The sequence below is a fragment of the Marmota flaviventris genome, chromosome 11 (assembly GCF_047511675.1).
Source record: "Marmota flaviventris isolate mMarFla1 chromosome 11, mMarFla1.hap1, whole genome shotgun sequence".
In the NCBI taxonomy this organism is placed as follows: Eukaryota; Metazoa; Chordata; class Mammalia; order Rodentia; family Sciuridae; genus Marmota; species Marmota flaviventris.
In genome coordinates, this window is record NC_092508.1 from 96,077,890 (window position 1) to 96,085,418 (window position 7,529).

Consider the following 7,529-nt stretch of genomic DNA (forward strand, 5'->3'; position numbering starts at 1 on the left):
CAATATGGCCATTACTGTCCTGGGCTTTTGCTCATGCAGGCCCAAGCAGTGAGTTCCATGTTTCAGGTCCCACCTCTCATTCCTTGGATGCTGTAGCTTCCTCCACACCTACCACTGTGAATGGGGCTCAGGTGAGGGTTCCTCCTGTCTCAGAACTTGAGACTCCAGCCCCACAACACCTGACACAGCACTGGACTTCTGGCAAAGAATGAATGAATCAATGAATCAGTGAATGAAGATGTGGCCACATACAACACAAGGGAAATTTTGGGGTTCCTACTCTTCTTCTGCCAGCTGGCTCAGATGGTGGTGGTGGGGGACGGCAATCTCATAAATCCTGAACAGGACCCAGACCCTTCTTCCAAGTGAAAATGGAACCATTTTTACCACCTTATCAGTGATCCAGAAAAATCACCTTATTTAAAATCCCTTCTCCTAATGGTTCTCTTAAAGTTTAACAAAGTTCTTTTGTCAGAGCCTTATGAGAAAGGAAATGTTGCTGTCACAAAGCAATGCGGCTCCGTGGCCTTGGTTTCCACCCTGGGGCAGTGGAGGGTAGTCAAGGAGCAAAAGATCTAACAATAATGACAGCTAAGGGTGCCCATTCCCACAGTCTGGGACTCCTCCTCCAGAAGTCTTTGGAAAATTGGCCCTGACCTGTCAAGACCCCAGGGCTGATCTGGGATACCATCCATGGTTCTGGCTATGGACCACTCTCCCTTCTTCACAAGAACATCCAGGAAGGATGCTAGGGTTCTGCCCCCTGCTAACCTGAGTCTCTCCAGCCCAGGTCAGATACAGAAAGCTCTGTGTCTCAGGACTCACATAATGTGTGCTCCAGGCACTGCATCATGCAGCTAACTCCACATGCTCAGCTTCTAGGCCTTTCCATCTCAGCTTCCTGGGGGGAACTCTGAGCAGTAGGGAATGTATCTATCCATCTTTCCCAGACGTGGTCTCCTGAACCTGCTACCCCAGCAAGTTCAGAGAAAGAAGGAGTCACCCGGGAATAAGGGGTAGCAGGCAAGCAATAGATAAATATCTTGGACTCAGAGTCAAGATGACTTGCTGACTTGCTCATATTAGCCAACCAATCATGTACCATTCACATGAACCTGGGAGGCGGTGCTGATGAGCTGGATTTTCAAAGTCAAGAGCACTTCCAGTACCTAGAAATAAAGAGAAACCGCCTGGCATTCCATTTTGTTTTTTCTGAAGTAATCACAGGATTAGCCCTTGTCCAGTTACAACCTCAGAGAACTACCTCTGCACCCAGAAAAGACTTTGGGAGGAACTTTTGCTTTCTATGCTGGACAATTTTGACAGAAGTAGCTCAGAGACCTCTTGGAGGAAAAGGAAAACAATCACAACCCTGAATTCTAGTGGGAGGGTGCATTGTAGTCTGGGTGGGGACCTAAAATAAGGCCCTCACCAGAGCAGTGGACCAGCATCCACGGAGCTGCATTGCTTTATGACAGCAACAGAAACAACAATGCCTCTGGCTTCATGGGATTCTCCATCTCTCTCCCTCAGTGTCTGGAAATAGCACCAGCTCCAAATTCTTGGATAGTTCATGGGCTTCTGCCCTTCCTACAGTGGAGCTGGTGGCAAATCTAGTAGCTCACACACATAACCATTCCTCCCATTTCTATCAACTGGAGACAGTAGGTAGGGGGCCATTGGAGTTCTGCAAGCACTGTCCTGTTTAAAGATCATAACCAGGTAGCAGGTAGGAGAGGAGAGTGGCACATACCTTTGTCTGCCTTTTGCAGAGGAAGGTTTTCGGGATGTTTATGACTTCCCCGAAATCACACACCACAAGTAAGAGGTAACACTGGGATTTACAGCGGGAAAATTTGACTCTGGGGTCTTTCCGTATTCTACAAAGCCCCTCTGCCCATATCTTACGTCAGCAACCCAAAAAAACATCTCAGCGCCACGTTGCTTCCAGTTATGGTCTCTCTTTGGGTCCAACACAGTTAAGGCTTCCCCCAGAAACCCATCCCTACACACCTTCTCCAGTTAGTGTAATGCCTTTGGTATTGGCTCACATATGGCCCAAGCCCTCTGGATCAAAGACCATATGTGACACATGCCGTGGTTGGTGTGTGTGGTGGGAGAAGGGGGTGTTGTTTTGATTTCCATTTTTGCTTAGCCGGTGCAAGAAACATGCCTTTGCAATCAGCATGACTTTTGAGAATCAATTTGTATTCTGTCAGCCTGAGTGTCATTAACAACCTCTGCTAATACAGCAGTAATGAACATCTGGAAACACAGCAGCTGTAGGGGGAATGGAGTATTAAAAAAAAAAAAAAACCTACGATGACAGCTTGTTTTTCATGAGCTAGATTGGCCCTGTGCAAATAAGGGAGGCGAACAGACAAAATGGAAGCCAGAAAGAGAAAGGAGGGTATGGGGAAAGGGGTTTCTCCTCAGTCCACCCCTCTCCAAGGCAGGCCTCCCTCAGGGAAGGTGCCGTTTGCTCTCAGGGGTCTTCTGGCCATTTGGAGCCAACAGTTCATCTTGGGATGTCTCCAGGCAGGTGAGTCCTCAGGGCTGGGTAGGCCTGAGTGGGGCCACCTGGCCAAGCAGATGGCAAGATGTCCCAAGACAGGAGACATTTTGTCCTGATCTAAAGCCTGCACAAGAGGACAGGTGAGCATGGCTGGAGAACACTCCAGACAGGAAATCTTGTGTGAAGGTGAGGAGCTTATCAGGGTGCTGGAGTGGTCCAAGGAGACAGAAGCCAGTCCACGGAGGCCTAGGAAGCTGATCAGTTGTGTGCATGGGGTCCTATAGATGGAGGGTGACATAAGCCTTCTTAGCACCATGTCACAGATGAGGCCAACGGGGTCCTCCCCCAAGGACTATCATGTGTGATGTCCACTTTGCACCTGATTCAGTCAGCTTTCTCATCCCTGTGACCAAAAGACCTGACAAGAACAGTTTTAGAGGAGGAAAAGACTTATTGGCACTCACAGTTTCAGAGGCCTCAGTCTGCAGTTGGCTGATTCCCTTGCTCTGGGCCTGAGGTCCATCAGAACACCAAGGCTGAAGGGCATGTCAAAAGGAAACAGCTCAGGACAAAAGAGAAAGCTCCACTCACGGAGGACAAGATAGAAGCCCCAATGGCACGCCCTCCGTGACCTCTCTTCTCCAGCCACAACCTACCTGCCTTCAGTTACTATCCAGCTAATCCACATCAGTGAATTAATCCATTGATTGGATCACAATTCTTGTCATCTTTTCATCACTTCATCTCTGAGCCTCCTTGCATTGTCTCGTACTTGAACTTTGGGGACATCTCTTATCAAAATCATGATATCACCTGTGCTCCTCCAGCCTTGTCGAGCTCTTAGTAGCTCTAAGATTCAACAGACAGCAGGACAGTGAGGTCCTCACCTCATGGGACCCACAGGCAGGGAGCAAGAGCAGCAGACTGGTGAGAGAGGCATCCTAGGAAGAACAAAATGGGTGGGCATGGGTGGCTGCTTGAAGAATGGAGTAAACAGAGGACTAAGAATGTGAAAGCAAGATCTGAGTAGCTCCATGGGAAGGCTAGTCTGAGATAGAGAATATGCAGGTGGTAAAACCCAGAATGATGATGGCCTCATCATAATAATGATGGGAAAGGAGAACCAGGGAGAGGGAACCCACTCCCACCCACCGCTATGTCATGGACCCTGCCAAAGACCTGACTCTGTCCAGGAAAGCAGAGCTCAGCTCCCCAGGGCTGTGAAGGCTGCTCCTTCTTATGTGTGACTTGCCCACCCCCATTCCCCTCATGCACCTTGGACACTTTGGGGGGCAGTAGGGAAAGTGCTAGAAGGGTTCTCTAGTGTTATGGTCTCCTTTGGTGAGACCTCACCTTGTTTTGGACCCATGTTCTGATTTTATAAACCAACATTAAACAATACAAAAAGAAATTAAGAAAACAACCCCATTTACAATAGCATCCAAGAATGCAATATCTAGGAATAAATTTAACAAAGGAGATGAAATACTTTTTTATTGAAAATTAGAGCCAGGTGCAGAGGTACACACCTATAATCCCAGCAGCTTCAAAGGCTGAGGCAGGAGGAATGCAAGTTCAAGGCCAGCCTTAACAACTTAGTAAGGCCTTAAGCAAAATAAACAATAAAAATAATGTTGATGTGGCTCAGTAGTTAAGCACCCCTGGGTTCAATGACTTGTATCAAAGAAAAAAATTAGAAGATATTTTTGAAAGAAATTTTAGATCTAATTAAGTGGAAAGATATCCTATATTCATGGATTGGAACACATAATATTAAGATGGCAATACAGGACAAAGCAACCTGTAAATTCAATGCCATCCCTACCAAAATTCTAATGACCCCTTTTTCACAAAAAGCCTATCCTTTTCAATGCTTTATGGATTCAATTTAAAATTCATCAGCAGACCTATGGCATACACCCTGCCGACAAGGAGTGCTGTCCAGAGAAAAGTCAATCCTTGACATCTTTTTAACATAGCTTTCCTTTTACTACAATAGATCTCAATTCTGACAAAACAGAAAATTCAGTAAAACACAAAGGGAAAAAGTTCCTGTGATCTACCTCACTGTTGGTCTTTTGGTGTTTTCCTATGTATACAGACGGATAGAGAGATATTCATGGTGTTTTATTTGTGTATTTTTTTAGTCCTAAATAAGTTATGTTTTTGCCCTTTGAAGTAACATCAGTTTTTTGCCATGTAGATTACAAATAGCGGCATATCTGGCACTCCTGTAACCCTTTTGGAACCCCTGGTTTTCAGTCTGATGATACATCAATCTATCCATATGTCCTTTCCTTGATGAAGGGGTGGAACCAGACCCTCACTTCTGCTTCTTGAGATGTGAAATATGGGTCACTTTTTTGAGCCTTTGAATTATATTATCCTAGAGAAATGCCCCAATGTTGACCTGGAATCAACATTAGAGGAAAGATGCAGAGGTACACTGTTTGGGGTAAGAATGCACCTCACTCAGAGGGTCTTTAAGAAGCAAATGCTGAGCATGGAAGGGTAAGCAAAAAGAGCTCAGCAAAGGGGGATCTTGTGGCCATTCTCCCAACCCAGGGACCAAAGTCACCATCCAACAAATCAGCAGATGGCGTGGGTGAGGATCCTTTCTGAGATGGTAAAAGATGGGTCAGACACTAGGTCCTTCCACATTACATCAATGTCCAGATAAAGCAAGAATTATTTTGATGACTATAGCTTTGAAGTATGTTTTGAAATCAGGAAGTGAGTTCTCTCAATTGTTTTTTTTTTTTTTCAATTTTTGCTTTTCATTTGCAATATTGTTTTGGCTGCTTGGGGATCTCTTGTAATTCTACATGAATTCAAGGAATGACTTTCCCATTTGTGAAAAAAAAGTCATTAGAATTTTGATAAAAGATTGCACTGAATCTATAGATTGCTCATATTATGTCTTCCAGTTCTTGAACATTGAATGTTTCCATTTGATTAGGTCTTCTAAAATTTCTTTTAACAATGTCTTATAATATTCACTATAAAAGTCTTTCATTTCTTCTGTTCAATTCATTTCCAGGTGCAGAGACACAACACAGAGAGCAAGCTATAGTGGTTCTCAGACTACAGTAGGGACTGAGTGCACTACAGATAGGCATTCTCAGCATGGCGGGCTCCCTGCCTCCCTGTATGGTGGACTATAGCACCATCAGAGAGTCAGCAAAGGTAGAAAGGTAGTTGACCAAGCCCAAAGGAGACTATTGAGTGGTGTTGATGACTTTCAGTTGTTCATAAGGGGTGAAATCATCAACGTGACCAACATGACATGGAATCACTGAAGACTGGGATGTTATGGAAAAGTTCATGAAACAATTGTTTTTTAAATATCTTATAAGTGAAGATGAGGACCATTTTTTTTAGTTTTTTTTTAAGATGGACACAATATCTTTATTTTATTTATTTTATTTTTATGTGGTGCTGAGGATTGAACCCAGTGCCTCATGCATGCCAGGTGAGCGCGCTACACTTGAGCCACACCCCAAGCCCCAGGACCATTATTTTTAATGACAGAATCTCCAGTGAATACACCAGAAAATAGAGAGCATCTTACAGAAATTATTTTTTAATTATTGAACGTACCAGGACTCTACATTGCAGTTCAGGAAGTGCTGGCTTTAGTAGCCTCTTGGACATCTTCACGGATTGGTAAACTAACAGGGATAGCCATCTACAGCAGAGATGGATTTACCCATGTTATCCCAGTGACAGAGGCTATGTCATTGTAAGCTGCATCAAACACAACCCAAGGGCAGGTAGAGATTTTAAGTATTTCGTTCAATAGCTGCTGAGGAAGCAGGAGGTGGGAATAATACTTCCTGAGCAGTCATGGGAGACCACAAAAGCCATTAAAAAGAACTACTATTATATTTGCCCTGATATAGTCAAGGATCCCTAGAAGAGGATCAAGCAGTATACGGGTATCCATGTGATCAGCCAGAAGTTCATTATAGATGTTGGTTACGAGAGGTTCCTGGGACCTGAAATATTCTTTCACCCAGAGTTTGCCAACCCACCCTTCACAGAACCCATCTCTGCTTTTGTTAATGAAGTAATACAGAATTGTCCCACCCATGTACACGGTCCACCCTATAAAAAATGTCATTCTTTCAGAAGACTCAACAGTTTCCAGGGATTTTGGACATGAGCTGCCAGAGAGATTTTTTTTAAGAGAGAGAGAATTCTTTAATATTTATTTTTCAGTTTTCGGTGGACACAACATCTTTATTTTATGTGGTGCTGAGGACCGAACCCAGCACCCCTCACATGCCAGGCAAGCGTGTTTCCGCTTGAGCCACATCCCCAGCCCTGCCAGAGAGATTTTAAAAGAGTGGTAGATGCTGGATTAAATAGCTCAAAGGCAAATAGCTCAAAGGCAGCAGAATAAAGCCTAAGCCTGTGGAGGTTCAGGTGACAGCACATCATATGCAGTGTTATGCCGAGTGGCTGGGAGACTCATGCTGGCCTCAACTCCACAGTTCTCTCAGGTCTGTCATAGCAAGGAGTATGAGGAATATGGCTCTAGCTTCTACAGTCACAATCCTGTCTTCAGAGTCATGTCTTCGCATCTGCCTTGAAGCATTGTTCCATGAAGCCCACGTTTGGTGCTGAGTCAGCAGAGACTGCAGCAAAAGCCATTTATCTAGGTGCTGATGGTTTTCTTCCCTCCCTGTCCCCCTCTGCCCCTGTTTTCTCTCCTTCTTTATCTGAGCATCTAGTTGACGAATACAATTCATACGAAATTCAAATGCAACTTTTAAAATTATTAGAGGAAAAAATGGCACAAAATAGTTCCCCTTAGGAAAGATCGTAGGGTGTGAACACTGATGCTCCCCGCTTATTTGTATAAATAAAATGTAATAGACTTGAAAATACAAATCAATGTTTATATTTCCTATCATTTTGTATTTTATGGTATTTTGTACAATTGGCTAAGACTCAGCGCAAATAGATATCAATGTCATGAAGAGCTGTAATAAAAAGTTTTTAATTGTGA

The 7,529-nt window shown here is 44.1% G+C and overlaps 1 pseudogene; it reads left to right on the forward strand.

The window, feature by feature from the left end:
* The first annotated feature begins 5,689 nt into the window (after positions 1-5,689).
* On the forward strand, positions 5,690-7,110 carry LOC114093909 (actin-related protein 3B-like; annotated as a pseudogene).
* The last annotated feature ends 419 nt before the right edge of the window (positions 7,111-7,529 follow it).